Raw genomic sequence first — 15,030 nt, 5'->3', positions numbered from 1 at the left:
CTTGGATGCTTGATCTCCACCCTTAGCCTCTTGGATGATGAGACAGATGAATGGTCTGACTGGGTTTTGGTTTGGCTTCTTCCCAAGATGCTGACTTCCATCCAGCCTATGGGTAAGTGATAGATCTTCCTCTGTCCAGGCTCCTGGATTCTCTCACCTGGCTCAAACCTCAGTCCTTTGGGCCTCCACTTGCCTGGAAAGAGGACACTGAATTCAAAGCCATATTAAAGGTAATGAGGGCAGAAGTGATTGAGAGAGATATTAAGAATTAAGAGGCCAAGTTTCTTGTTCTCCAGAAGATAGTCAGGAAAGATAGAAGAGAGGCACACTTGAAACATAATTTATAATTCAGATAATATGATTCATAGGACATTATAGGATAGCTGTGAAGATTGTTCAGTAAATATTTACTGTGTGTCACTTCCATGGTATTTAAAAATAATTGTGCAGTACCATAAATTATTATTGGGTGTAGTTGGGAGAGAATGTATTTGGTTTACTCCAACATTGGGTTAGCAAATATTGTATGAGGTACACTTATTTTGGTGACATTTACTAGAATATGCTTAATTCTAAAGTCATACTTAATTTTTTAATAATTTTTTAATTAAAAATTTTTTAATGTTTATTCATTTTTTGATAGAGAGAGAAGAGTGTGAGTGGGGCAGAGAGGGAGGGAGACACAGAATCCAAAGCAGGATCCAGGCTCTGAACTGACAGCACAGAGCCTGACGTGGGGCTTGAACTCACGGATCGTGAGATCCTGACCTGAGCTGAAGTCAGATGCCCAACTGACCGAGCCGCCCAGGCGCCCCAGTCATACTCATTTTTTTATATTTAGTTTTGTAATTTAATGCTTCAATATACCCTAGGTATACCCGATATACCTAACTGAAAAAGCTCAAATTAACCATTTGGGGTGTTTTTGTTTGTTTTATTAGTTAGACAATGAATTACACAATACTGAATATGCTTTAATCTTGAGTGATTCAGAAGGCGCATTGTGAGCTTGTGTAGCCTCAGGGCAGATCAAATGAGGCTATTAACATATTAGAATTTAGGTGCATTACCCAGCTACACATGGGTTTTTAGTAAATATGGTACTGGATCCTGACATCATTATTATACTATATGTTAACTAACTTGGATTTAAGTAAAATTAAAGAATTAAAATAAATACATGGTATTGGATAGGCTAGGAGGCAAAAGTATCTTGTCAATTAACAGAATGCTGAGTTTGTCCAAAGTTTATCTTTATTTGGGGGTGGAAAGCATATGAGCTACAACAATTAGGGAAAAGTACAACTTGTATTAAACACTTGTATTTAATCCAAATGTATTGAATATAAGCTATATATAAAGCACCTGGTCCTGCTGACAAAGTACACAGTAGGCCCTTCCAAGGACCTGGAAAGTAGTAACTGTTCATCAGGAGTTTTGAATATGTTAAAGAAATAAGACAGACACCCAAGGCAGCAGGATATAAGAGCTAAAGTGTGAGGGTGGTGGAGGAAGCACCTGCACTGTGAATTGGAGAGGTGAATACAGAATTATGTTCGGGGACTCAAGTGTGCCATTTGTTTCTCAAGTTCATAGCCATTTTGGAAAGCAGCACATGCAGCACTTGAGTTTTCTGGAGCCTCAGTCATTAAAAGTTTTGTGTAGAGGATGGGGTGTTGGAAATCTTGGGAACCCAAGGTGAGGGGAGGGAGGTAGAAGACGTCCATGGGTTTGCTCTCTCCTGCCCACAGAGCAAGCTCAGACTTCAGAGTTAGAGGGGCCCAGATTCTAGTTCTGCCTCCACTGCTCTCTCAACATGGGTCCTCAGGAAGGTTATCTTCTAGTTGTGAACTGTCAACACTAAGGAACCTGCCCGACTGCTGCCACTTCATACCAGAGCTGCAGTCTGGGTCCTGCTGGGTTCATGAAAGGAAGCCAGAAAACATTTGATCCGCAGCACTACTCACCTCCCATTTCTTTCCACTGATACAGGTAAGTGAGAGGTAGATGAAGACGAAAGCAACATAGAAGGCAGTCCTGGGAGTTGGTAGCTTGCCTTTCGGGGATGTTTTATCCAAGCTTCCATTGCACTCCCTGGGCTCTGTCTGGACAAGGCAAGGGGAACAGGGTCCTCATGCCATTTGGTGTATCACATTTGTCAGTGCCTAAGAACTGTTTCCCTACCCCACCCGCCTCCTAACGGAGTCCAGAGTTATTCCTATCCTACAAACACACCACAGAAAGAGATAAGATTTTCACCTCCCATCTGTACTTTCAATAAAACTAACCAACTTCAGGCCCACATGGCTGATCAAGGCCACTTGGGTCATTCCCCTAAAAATTTCAATTTAAATATTTTGCTGGTACAACCCAGCCATGTACTAGTACAGTATTTGCTGATGCCAATAAATTCTTTTGGATATTTTATACCTTCTCCCCCCCAAGGTATTAGTATAAAATGTATTGTGCTTTCATAAACAAGGTGTTGTTCTCTTGTGAAACCACTTCAAAGTGTTTTAAAATATATGTACGTTGAAGGCACTTGAATGTTTTTCCCCAGAGAAATGTCTTTGTAAAAGTGGGGTGTATGTTACATGTGTGTGCATCTGCTCCGCAGGTAAATAGGGTGCCAGGGTTTGCAAAGACCTGTGTTGGGGAAAGCAGTCTCATGCATGCTGTCTTTTGTCACCCACTTGGTCACATACAAATGGGCCTTGGGCTTAGACTACTTCTTTTGTTTTTTTTTTCCCTCACTTTTCCAACAGATTTATTTATTTATTTATTTGAAAGGAATGGATTTTGAGGAGAAAAAAACATGGTGATCCCTAAGGCAAGGCTGATCAAGGTGATCAAGGTGATCCCTAAGGCAAGGCTGAAGATTTCAGTCTCTGGTATCTGGAATTCAGCCTGTAGTCCTTGTTTTTGGATGGGTCACTGGGTGTGTGACACAGTCCATGCTTTTAACTAGATTTTTTGGTAAAGTTTACTTATTTATTTTGAGAGAGAGAGAGAGAGAGAGAGAGAGAGAGAGAGAAAGAGAGAGAGAGCAGGGGAGGGGCAGAGAGAGAGAGGCAGAGAGAGAGAGAGAGAGAGAAATCGAAGCTGGCTCCACAATGTCAACACGGAGCCTGTTGTGGGGCTCGAACTCACAATCATGCGAGATCATGACCTGAGCCAAAATCAAGAGTCAGACACTTAACTGACTGAGCCACCCAGGTGCCCTGCTTTTAACTGGATTTGCACAGAAGAATGGATGCTTGGCCCAGGTAGAACAGATGAAGTATTTGGTTTCACGTGTCACAGTACTACCCAAGTTCCTCCCCAGGATGTAGTGCCCCATGCGGTTGTACTTCTTGTCAAGCTCCCTCTTAATTTGGGCTGCATTGTCCTCCTCCATGTTCTATTTCTCCAACACCTGAGTGGCACACTCCACCGAGTCCTGTTGCATGTCCTTTGACTTATTGGCGATTTTGATCACGGCCTTCTGGCGGCACACGGTTACCGGAGAGCAGGGGGTGGCCAACTGCAATTGTCTCCTGGAGGAGGGGCCAGTGACACTCAGACCCAGTGGGAGCTACTGTTGCTACCAAAGCCGTGCTACATATACTAAGAGGTAAGGATCCCAAACAACCTATGCCGGCCTTGTTACCTTGTGTGGGAATCTTTCTCTCTTTGTCGTGCTTAATAAATGTTCTTTAGTCTCTGCTTGAAGAGTGTGGATCATATACCACATGGCCAACTTCACTGTCATATTGTAACTGAACTAACCTGAGTTCGCTGCTTGGTGACTTATAGATAAAGATTATACCAGGTAGAGGCATCACACAAAGAAAGCTTCATTTACAGCAAGTAGGAGATCATGGGGAATAACTTCTAAAGCCGTGACTCCCCAAGTAGAGGTCAGTGGGTTTCTTTTAGTTAGGGTTAGGATGAGTATTCAGAAAGGGGAACTTTGTCATTGCATGTAGAGATGGGTATAAGGTTATGCATGTGTATTTAGGAAACATACTTATACGTGTACTGGATGTTATGTTAATGAGGTTTGTGCTCTTCCTTGAGCAGAGACTTTTGATAGAAGTAACTCTTAGGTGAGGGGAAGGAGCTATGGGCATGCTTCAAGAATGGGTATAAACTGGTTGGGGTCTTGGGCCTCTTATCTCAGGTGAAGAATGCAGGGCCTTGCTTACTTTGGAAACAGCACTGAGAGTTTGTCCCACTGATTTCTTGTCCCTGATATGGTTAGGCTGTTTCCTGGCCTGGTAGAGACAGTTATCTTTTGCATTCCCTTTCTTCCCTTAACTCATTAACTACTGAGGCATTTGTGTTTCTCTGTAACTCTGACATCTCCTAGGAAGTTCTACAAGAAGTGTGTTTGGGCAAGTAGAGCCGGAGACATAGGTCATACATCAGGAAAAATAGCTGGGGCCTAAAATGACTTCTCTTGTGTCCCAAAGCTGGAGACCCTCCAACTCTTTCTGTTTACAGTATCTATCCTCTGTGGGGAGGAGACAGGGTCTTCCCACTGTGCACAAGAGTGTGTACAAAGGCAGATTGTGTTATGCTGGCCTCTGGGAGAGACCTGCTGGCCATGGGGAACTGATGCCCACTATTGTAGCTGATCTTGTGGTATCTCTTCCCTATGTAAATAAAGCACTCTTCCATCCCATGCTTGACTGCCTTGTGTTCTTCTTGGTGACTGTGTTACTACGATACAGTGAGCAGAAGCTTTAGAGTCCTCCCCTGGGACTGGTAACCATGGCACAATTATCTGCTGGACAATCTTGAGACTGACCTGGAAGAGTGCAAGCGATTTATCTGAGGTTAGCCTGCTGCTGGCCTTTATGTTTGTGTCCCCCAAAATTCATATGTTGGTATCCTAATCTCCAGTATGACATCATCTGGACGTTGGACCCTTAGGAGATAATTAGGTTTAGATAATATTGTGAGATGGGGGGGGGGGGAAGATGGGATTTGTGCTCTTATAAGGAAAGGAAGAGACCAGAGCCCCCTGTCTCTGCTATGTGAAAATAGCAAGAAGGCCAAGAAGAGAGCCCTCAACAGGAGCTGACTCTGCTGGTACCTTGATCTTGGACTTACTAGTATCTAGAACTGTGAGAAATAAATGTTGTTTCATCTACCCAGTCTGTAGTATTTTGTTATAGCAGCGTGAGCTGATTAAGACACATTCTCTGTTCTGTGACCCTCTGTTCTGATGTCTGGAAAGTGTGTGTGTGTGTGTGTGTGTGTGTGTGTGTGTGTGTACTGACAAAAATAAAGTTTTTCATATGGCATTTTTTTTAAGATGATGCATTAGAGCCACTGATTTATTTAATCCAATCAGGCCCAAAGGAAAACAAGTGGGACATGGAGACTTGAGCCTCTTCCTGCTAACAAAGGACTGAAGGAATTTCCTACGGCATTTATAGATACCAGGTTGAATACAGTTTCCCATGACAACCAATTAGTATGTTTGAGATTAATGGTTACATTCCACAGGAGATACTGTTAAAGTTGTGAAGTCTTGATATATTAAGGGGATATATTACAAAGAATTTAGCAAGGACACATTTATTTTGGTTACAAAATACTAAATAGCATGGTTACAAGCTATGGAACAGATACAAATCTTCCCCAGGGCCTACATCCAACAGGTGGTTTATGGTTCCCATCCTTGTGAATGTTCCCAGCCTTTATTTTGTCTAAGTTGTTCTAATGGTTACATGATCAGCATCTTGTCTGTGCGGCTGCACACATAACAACTACCACTGATCTGAGCAAACGTTTGCAAAATGGTCCAGAGTTTGAAGCAAGTTGCAAGAATTGAGGAAATTCTTGTTCTCATTATTTGTTTATACTGTTTTTGTAGACTTGAACATGTCAACTAATTCCCTATTCTTATTTGAAATCCAGAACTCTTGCTTCACAGGGGTTTTGGGGAAAGACTTCGTGATCACAAGTCATGCTGGGACATGAAGTGTTAGATAATTGATGAAGCACATATGTATGGTTCTTTATTCTAGCACTCAATCATATATGGTCATTCCTTCGCAGTACGATTTTACTGTTTTCTGCAGGCCACATTTTCAATTTCATTCTGCACAAAGCTTCATGCCAGGTTTTTCAATCCTTATTTCTTCAAATTAGAGATTTTGTAGAGAATGCACAATAGTATGCTCAGTTGCTTTGAAGATTAGAAAGGTATATATTCTGAGTACTGATTTAATAAGTGATATTCCTCTACCATGTAAATACAGGTCCTCAAATGCCAGTTTCTCACCACAGAAGCATTTATCTCCCATGAATTTGTTCTTTTGTCAAAATCTTCCCTAGTTCTTCAGTATCATAGGCCAATACACCATAAGCTGCTGCCAGCTCAGTCTGACTTGTTGACCCCAAATACTCTTGAGCTTCTCTAGACTTATTATTTCTCCCCAGTTTTGACTCTGCTCCAGTCAGACCAAGTTACTCACTGCTCTGTACATGTGTTTGGAACCTGTGGTCACCCTTTTTCCCCTTTTTGTAATGTTTCCTGCTGTCCTTTCCTATCTGCAGTCTTTCCATCCTATAAAGGCATCTCAGGGCTGCCCTGCCCTCACCCCCTTCAGGATGACTTCACCTCAAGTCCTTACTCTTTCTTTCATCCATCCATCCTCCTTCCATCTTTGTTTTTTCTCAAGGATAGGTTGGAAGATCCATTATGGGTGCAACTTTATTTTATATTTCTTTGCATCTCCTCAGTTTCTTTAAAATATATTTTTTAAATTTATTTATTCATTTTGAGGGAGGGAGGGAAAGAGAGAGAGAGAGAGAGAGAAGAGAGAGAGAGAGAGAGAGAGAAAATGCACAAGCGGGGGAGGGGCGGAGAGAAGGAGAGACAGAATCTCAAGCAGGCTCCAATGCATCAGCACAGAGCCCAATGTAGGGCTCGAACTCATAAACTGTGAGATCATGACCTGAGCCAAGATCAAGAGTCGGATGCTTAACCAACTGTGCCATATGCATCTCCTCAATGTCTAAGGACAGAAAACCTGTGTATGATTTGTTGGCAGGTGTTGTGGGTAGACTACTTGATTCCATCCTCTAGTATTGGAAATAAAGTTTAATATTTATCTAGTGGGACTGTTTGTGGCAAGTCATACAAAATTACCAAAGGGTGACCAAAAGACAAGACAGATTAGCCTTTTAAGTGGCTATCTTTGGTGAAATTAATGTGTAAACTTAAATTTTGAAATGCTCAATATAAAAAAAAGGCCAAAAAATCGCATATGTTGATTAGTAGCATGAACCTCTTCTTTAGTAGTATCTTTAAGCAGATAAATGAAAAATTGCTAACACAGTGTAATTTTTAGTGCAATTAAAAAGTAGAAACTATAGCCCTGAAAGGGTCTAGTTCTATTTTAGCAGGCAATTGTAAGCTTAAATCTGAACTTCCCTTAAGCTATTTGCTTATGTATGCAAGTATTTCTTCATGAATTTACTGTTTCTTAAATATGTTATTTTGTTCACTCAATAGTTTTGCATTCACTGAAGGCTAAAACAGACCACAATAACTAAATAAGTTAATAAAATGATGACTCTACAGGAAATAAGTGAGAGACTGAGCTATCATAAGTCAAACAGGGAGGATTCCAGAAGAAAGGCATCAAGGTAAGCACAAGGCCCAGGAGGTAGAAGAGCTTCAGGAAAGGAAAGGAAACCAGTGTGATGGTCCACTGTGAGGGAGGGCAAGAATTAAAAGAGGCAATGTTAAGGGGCACCTTGGTGGCTCAGTTGGTTAGGTGACCAACTTTGGCTCAGGTTATGATCTCGTAGTTGGTCAGTTAAAGCCCCATGTTGGGTTCTGTGCTGACAGCTCAGAGCCTGGAGCCTGCTTCAGATTCTGTGTCTCCCCCTCTCTCTACTCCTCCCCTGCTCACACTCTGTGTCTCTCTGTCTCTCAATAACAAATAAACATTAAAAAAATTTTTTAAAAAAGAGGCAATGTTAAGGAGGGGGCCAGATGCCAGATCAAACAAGACCTAATAGATCATAAGAAGGGTTTGGGTTTTATTTAATGGGCACTGGGAAGCCTTTGAAAGCCTCTGAGGCAGACCTGTGGTATGCTCTGATTACATTTTCAAAGGGATCCCTCAGCCTATCATGGAAAGAGTGAATTGGAGGAGCAGAAGGAAAAAGGCCAGTCAAGAGGTTGGTGCCACGGTGGCTTGGGCCAGGATGTCAACAGTGGAGATGGAGAGGGATGTATGGTTTTGAGATAAATTTGGAGATCGAACCCATAGAAGTTCATGATGGATGGATGTAGATGGTGAAGTAAGGGATGAATCATCATGGATCCCATGACTTTTCATCCATAGCATTCTTTTACCCTAGGTTATTTTTGCTCTTACTAAAAACTAAGTCTTTCAGATCTTAAGGAAAGAATAACAAAAGGAATATAGAAAAAATGGATTCATGGCTTTAAAAAATATTGTGAATTTCTTGCTTAGAATTCCGAATACTTGGTCTTACAGTAGCTTTTGGCCAAAGGCAATAAAATTGTAACGTGCACATTGGGCGCATAGCTGGCCAGATTGTGGGATCATTTAGAAAAGTACATTGAAAAATGTTTCTGTCTCTTGAACCACTTCCGATTGTAATATAAATTCTCCCAATCCAACTAATTTTATATGCACAGAAAGTAGTACAACTCCACGGGAAATATAAATTTTTCATTGACTAGCAGCCTGTAACTGCTTTAAGTGTAATTACACATTTTTCATTTAAGATCAATTTCACAAAATCGTTTTTATGACCTAAGGCTGCCTTCTTAATAATTGGGTGCAGCTAATTTATTAGGGTTTGCATGTGTTGGTATTGGTGTCATTCTTGCCTGAATTTAATAGAAACAGGCTCCACGTGGGGTATGGAAAAGACTCTCTGGTTTCATATTTATTTCCCTTATGCTGATCCAGTGAACCTTCTTTTGTTTCTTAGCATATACAGTTCTGTAGAAAGCCCATGATAACCTGTTCTTAAAACAGCTCAGTAGACAAATGAGGACATTCTCCACTTAATGCTAGGGAAGATGCCCCCTCAGAACATAATTAAATCTGATCTTTCTCACTTGAAGCAGCATGAATAATTCATGGAGTTTAGGCATAATCAGGTTCTAGGCTTTGGGAAATATTTAGTTGATGTTCAAAGGTTAATTTTTTTTTCATTAAAGGAAAAGATCCTATGAAGTAGTCTTCTATGCTAAGATTCAAGTATGGTGGAGATTCCAGTAAAGGAGTGTGTGTGTTGGGGGTGTGTGTCGCTTTATGCAGAGGGAAGTGTACTTGTATACACACATAATTCAATATGCTTACTTTAACCTACATCTCCTTTCTTACATGAATATGAGCAAGAGATCTGACTTCACTGAGTGGTAGAAATCTAGAATTAAGGGGTGCATCCCAAAACTCAGGCTCTTTGCCATGTGGACCATTAGGAGGAAGTTGGCACTTGGATTTTGTCCTCTGACTATGTTCTGAGTCAGGAGTTCTAGAAAAAGTAGACAGCAGAGTTGCCCAAGGAAGCTCTATGTGAACTCAGACCCCATCATCTCCATTAGGAACAGTCTGGATTTTTAGACATTCTTTCTATGAGAAATATAGGTCTTCCCTTTTTCTTAAGCATGCCAACAGGGTATCATTGTAGATAGTAAGTATGAAAATGATAATACATGGTTTCTGCATTCAAAAGAATCTTTCAATGGTGTTAGGAGATAAGACAAATAAACATGAAAAGCTGACCAATAGGATGGTAGTCTTAAATGAGTGGCACCAATAGCAAAACTGTGCTCTTGGGAGGAAAAATCACTTTATATTGGTTGGAATGTGTAGGGAAGGCCCTTTGACACTGGCACTTGGGATACATTTTAAGTGAATTAGGGAATTTTGGTGAATGGCAAGAAAAGGAAAGGGTATCTTAAAAGGCTCACCATGGGAATGGACATGGATTGTTAAGTAATGGGATGAGCACAGGGGGTCTGTACCAGGCAGTTAGGGGCCAGGTTATGGAGGCCTTAAACACTGGAGTGAGGCATTTGGGCAGAAGGCATCGGGGAGCCTTTGAAGGCTCTGGGTAGGAAGAATGCATGATCCAACTAGCATTTTTTAAAAGAGTTTATTTTTGAGAGCATGTGAGAGAGGCAGAGAGAGAAAGAGAGAGAGAGAGAGAGAGAGAGAGAGAGAGAGAGAGAGAGTCCTAAGCAGGCTCCACACCATCAGCCCAGAGCCCGATGTGGGTTTCGATGACCTGAACTGAAATCAAGAGTTGGATACTTAACTGACTGAGCCACCCAGGTGCCCCATAACTAGCATTTTAAAAGCAGGGTTAGTACCAGAGTTTAGTTTGTATTTAATTGGTAAAGGAAAAATTCCAGGTGGGTATCTAAGATTGAGGGCCATTGCAATTACCCATAGGGTAAGTTAGATGACCAGTGCATGTAGGGAGAGTTGATAGTCTTTTCTGCTTATGAATCCTGGTCATGTGCCCCAATTTATGAACCTCTCAAATGAGGAGCCACTGAGAGTAGCAGGTGCATGATCCTTGCTGCAATTTCTCCTGAGATATCAGTGGCAAGATAACATTTGTGTCAAAAAATTTGGACAGTATTATTTTGGACTTGAGCCTAATTGCCCTGTGGCTCTGTGCTTAATGCTGGATGGAACTGGCCTCATGGGGCCTACAGTCCAATGAACCCTCCTCATTTTTGACCAGTCCACGTACCACAAGATGGCTTGGAGATCTTTAGACATTGGCTATTTGGGGGTTTGTCCTGTGACTCTCAGGGCACATAGGAAAACTGGGAAAACAGCACAGATGTTGAAAATGGCAGGGGGTACTAATCAGAGGACTGTGAACTTCCTGAAGGCATGAATTCATTCACTGTGCATATCCATAGTGTATATGCAGTAGTGAATACTCGTACACTCATCAGTACAGGGTCTGACACATAGTAAGTGCTTCAAAATATTTGTTGAATGAATAAATGAATCTTGTTGAATACCCTGCAGATCCTTTGGAACTCTGAGCTGCCTCCTGGATGAGATATCTGTATGTATGTATTTATGATTGTATGTATGTATGTATCTACCTATTTACCTATCTAGCCAGAGAGAGATGGAGATAGACTAAGACCAAGATCCATCAGACTATGTTCTCAGTGGAAATAGGTGGGTATAGAGCAAGTGAATGAGGGTCCTGTCAGTCACAGCAGGGAGGTCACTTGAAGGACTGTGTGTGACCTAGCAGTAGCTTGAGGGCAATACTGGGGTTGCTTCTTGAGTCTAGATTTCTGGGGCTTTTGGAGCACTGACTGAGAGATGAGACACATAATGTCTTTGAACAGTCCATTTACAGCATCAGACTTCCCTCCATGCTTTATGGGTAGAGCACTAGCTGTGTGGACTGGTGACCTGTCCAGGAGCATGTATTTACCATGTGTGTGGACCAAGAAAAGAACACTGTGATGTCCACCCAGTGCAAAGGCCACGTTTGAAACGATAGAGATGGGGCTGGTGGCTCAGGTTTGCATCTTACTGTGGAGAGCCTCATTTGCTAAGGAGCTTGGACTGTCTCCAGAGGTAACAAGGAGGGAGCTGTTGCAAACTTTTAAAGCAGGGGAATTCCAATACTCCAATGTAACTTTTAGAAGCATAACACAGTGGAAATGTATGGGGAATTGGAAAGGAAGAAAATAAAAAGCAGAGAAACCAGTAAGAATGCCATCACTATGCCCCAGTGAGCAGGATTTTTCTATCTATTATTATGTTTGTGGGGATGCAATTTGGCTTATGATGCAGCTGAATACGTAAAAATGGCAGAATTCTTCTGTATTTCCTTAATAGTTTAGTAAGTTATGTGGTTATTACACCTGTCAATGAGTCAACCAATTAAAATTCTGGGATTTTGCCTCTGGCAGAATTACATCTCCTTATATTTTGTTCTTTGCCAAAAAGCATGTTTTGGGCTAACTTGCTTTTCTTCTTGTAGAAGTTGAGTTGGAGTCACTTAAGAATGTAGAAGAACATTATTGATTGAGAAGTGCTAATGAGATGCCTTGAAGAAACTGGTTTATCTCAGAGCACCTACATTACACCCAGGGAGGAAGTAAGAGTTGGGCTCACCTTCACAGAGGGACATAAACATACGGGTTCTTGAGCTTTTTGTCAGATGCAGCATGAGAACAGTTATTTACCCAGCCTGTTAAAAAGAGAATCCTTTTTCCTCCTCAGCACCTACTTTTCATCATCACAATTCCTGGAATTGCCTGGGGACAGCCTGAGTTTAGTCAGGGCTGGACATGTGGAGCAGTTTTTTGTTTTTTTTTTTTAATTTTTTTTTTTAACGTTTATTTATTTTTGAGACAGAGAGAGACAGAGCATGAATGGGGGAGGGGCAGAGAGAGAGGGAGACACAGAATCGGAAGCAGGCTTCAGGCTCTGAGCCATCAGCCCAGAGCCCGACGCGGGGCTCGAACTCACGACCGCGAGATCGTGACCTGAGCTGAAGTCGGACGCTTAACCGACTGCGCCACCCAGGCGCCCCATGTGGAGCAGTTTTTAAACATGAGTTTGGATGAAAGAATCAGAGGATTATGTTCTTAGTAAAAGGAAGGGAGGCACCATGTCTCCTTTGTGTTTGTTTTCTTTGCGTGAATCTCTGGTGACCGAAGATGGTGATTAAGACATGGGATTTTCTTGTTCTTGGCTGAGGGATCATACCAGCCTTAGCTTACTGCTAAGTGGGAGATCTGCTAAGTGGGCCTTCCTGTGAAGGCCAGGTGGTAAATTATTTTATTTTATTTTATTTTATTTTATTTTATTTTATTTTATTTTTTTAAATGAAGTCTAGTGTCAAATTGGTTTCCATACAACACCCAGTGCTCATCCCAACAGGTGCCCTCCTCAATACCCATCACCCACCCTCCCCTCCCTCCCATCCCCCATCAACCCTCAGTTTGTTTTCAGTTTTTAAGAGTCTCGTATGCTTTGGCTCTCTCCCACTCTAACCTCTTTTTTTTGTTTTCCTTCCCCTCCCCCATGGGTTTCTGTTAAGTTTCTCAGGATCCACATAAGAGTGAAACATATGGTATCTGTCTTTCTCTGTATGGCTTATTTCACTTAGCATCACACTCTCCAGTTCCATTGAAGTTGCTACAAAGGGCCATATTTCATTCTTTTTCATTGCCACGTAGTACTCCATTGTGTATATAAACCACAATTTCTTTATCCATTCATCAGTTCATGGACATTTAGGCTCTTTCCATAATTTGGCTATTGTTGAGAGTGCTGCTATAAACATTGGGGTACAAGTGCCCCTATGCATCAGTACTCCTGTATCCCTTGGGTAAATTCCTAGCAGTGCTATTGCTGGGTCATAGGGTAGGTCTATTTTTACTTTTCTGAGGAACCTCCACACTGTTTTCCAGAGTGGCTGCACCAATTTGCATTCCCACTAACAGTGCAAGAGTGTTCCTGTTTCTCCACAATCTCTCCAGCATCTATAGTCTCCTGATTTGTTCATTTTGGCAGGTGGTAAATGTTTTAGCCTCTGTGGGCCATATGGTCTCTGTCACAACCACTCAACTCTGCCGTTGTGGTGAGGAAACAGCCACAGAAAATACTCGAGTCATAGAGTGTGGCTCTGCTCTAGCAGCATTTTATTTACAAAATAGGTGTGGCAAGATTTGGCCTGTGAGCTGGTCTCCACAATTACTCATTTAGAGAGGTGGCTTGAGGCAGGGATGAGTGCATTGTGAGACTGCCATGTGACATTTCTTCCTCTGTTTCACCATGTTTGCCTTTAGGTGCCGTCCCACAAATGCAACAGAAAACTACAGCACCCTCCAAACTGTGCAGTGTGTTTTATTTAAGAACTCGATGCCGCGTCAAAGTGAATAAAGGAAGTGTCAAATGTCCTTTATGGATATAAGGCAAATATATCTCTTGATATATAGTGTTGATAAACACTTACCGTGGGGCACGGGATAGGCACATAAAAAGGGCTATTTCACATGCAACTGAGAAATTTATATTTTAAATTTTGCTGGTGTACCCAAAAGAAGACTGGTTCTTTTCTGCATGGTTATGAACACTTGAGTTTCTCTCTCTTCGTGTGCCATTGACTTTTAGCTCTGGTTTTATTATTACCCAGAAGTTACAGGTGCTACACTTGGAACCATTAGGTGTTAAGTTGCCTATTTGTTTTTTTTTCAAAGCTTAGAAAACCCATCGCATTACACCCCTCTTATGCACCTGCTCATATTTTCTCAGTCTCACCTGTCTCTTGCTCTAGCTGTGTGGGGCCCTGAGTGACTTTACCCAGGTACCACCTGAAAGCAACTTGCTCCCCTCCAGGGCTTTCTGCTTGAACACTGCAGTGGGCACCCATGCTCACTTCTCCGCAACACACAAGTAGTGAACTTTTAACAAATGGGCCTGGGAGCCAGTGGATACATTCTTTATCTGTCCCCACGTGGGATGATACTGAAATGGTACTTATACAACTTCACAGGGATGCAGTGTTGCAAATCAAGCAATCAGTCACACTTGGTGGGGGCCGGGTGAATGATGCATATTGGCAGCTTAGTTGTTCTGTGCTTCCTTCCCTTGGCTTATTCCTCACTCCTGTTCCCTTGGACCCTTACCCTGTAATTGAATGCTAGTTTACAAGTCCTCTGGCTCAGGCTCTGCTTTCTGGGGGAACCCAGGCTGAGTCTCTGTTCTAGGAAGAAATAGCCTATGTGCCAAAGGAATTCAGGACCTAAGAGAACAGGTGCAGGAGGGATCTTGTGAATGTTTTGTGTGGGGAGGAATGTGCAGAATATAAACCCGAGGGAAGCATCCCTTCAGCAGGATTATGCGGCAGTCTGGTGGCACTAAGGATGCCATTGTTCGTGGTAAGGGAGGTGGTGATTGCTCCGACATGCAGCAATATTCAGGCTTCCTCTCACTTTGGGATTCTGTGCAGGTGGAAGGGGAAGCCCTGGGTCGTGTGCAACTA

General features: G+C 42.1%; 1 pseudogene; it reads right to left on the bottom strand.

The window, feature by feature from the left end:
- Window positions 1–3,227: 3,227 nt before the first annotated feature.
- On the bottom strand, window positions 3,228–14,418 carry LOC115511233 (annotated as a pseudogene).
- Between the last annotated feature and the right edge of the window lie 612 nt (window positions 14,419–15,030).

The sequence above is a fragment of the Lynx canadensis genome, chromosome A3, assembly GCF_007474595.2.
Source record: "Lynx canadensis isolate LIC74 chromosome A3, mLynCan4.pri.v2, whole genome shotgun sequence".
NCBI classification, from domain to species: Eukaryota; Metazoa; Chordata; class Mammalia; order Carnivora; family Felidae; genus Lynx; species Lynx canadensis.
This window is presented reverse-complemented; position numbering and strand designations above follow the sequence as displayed.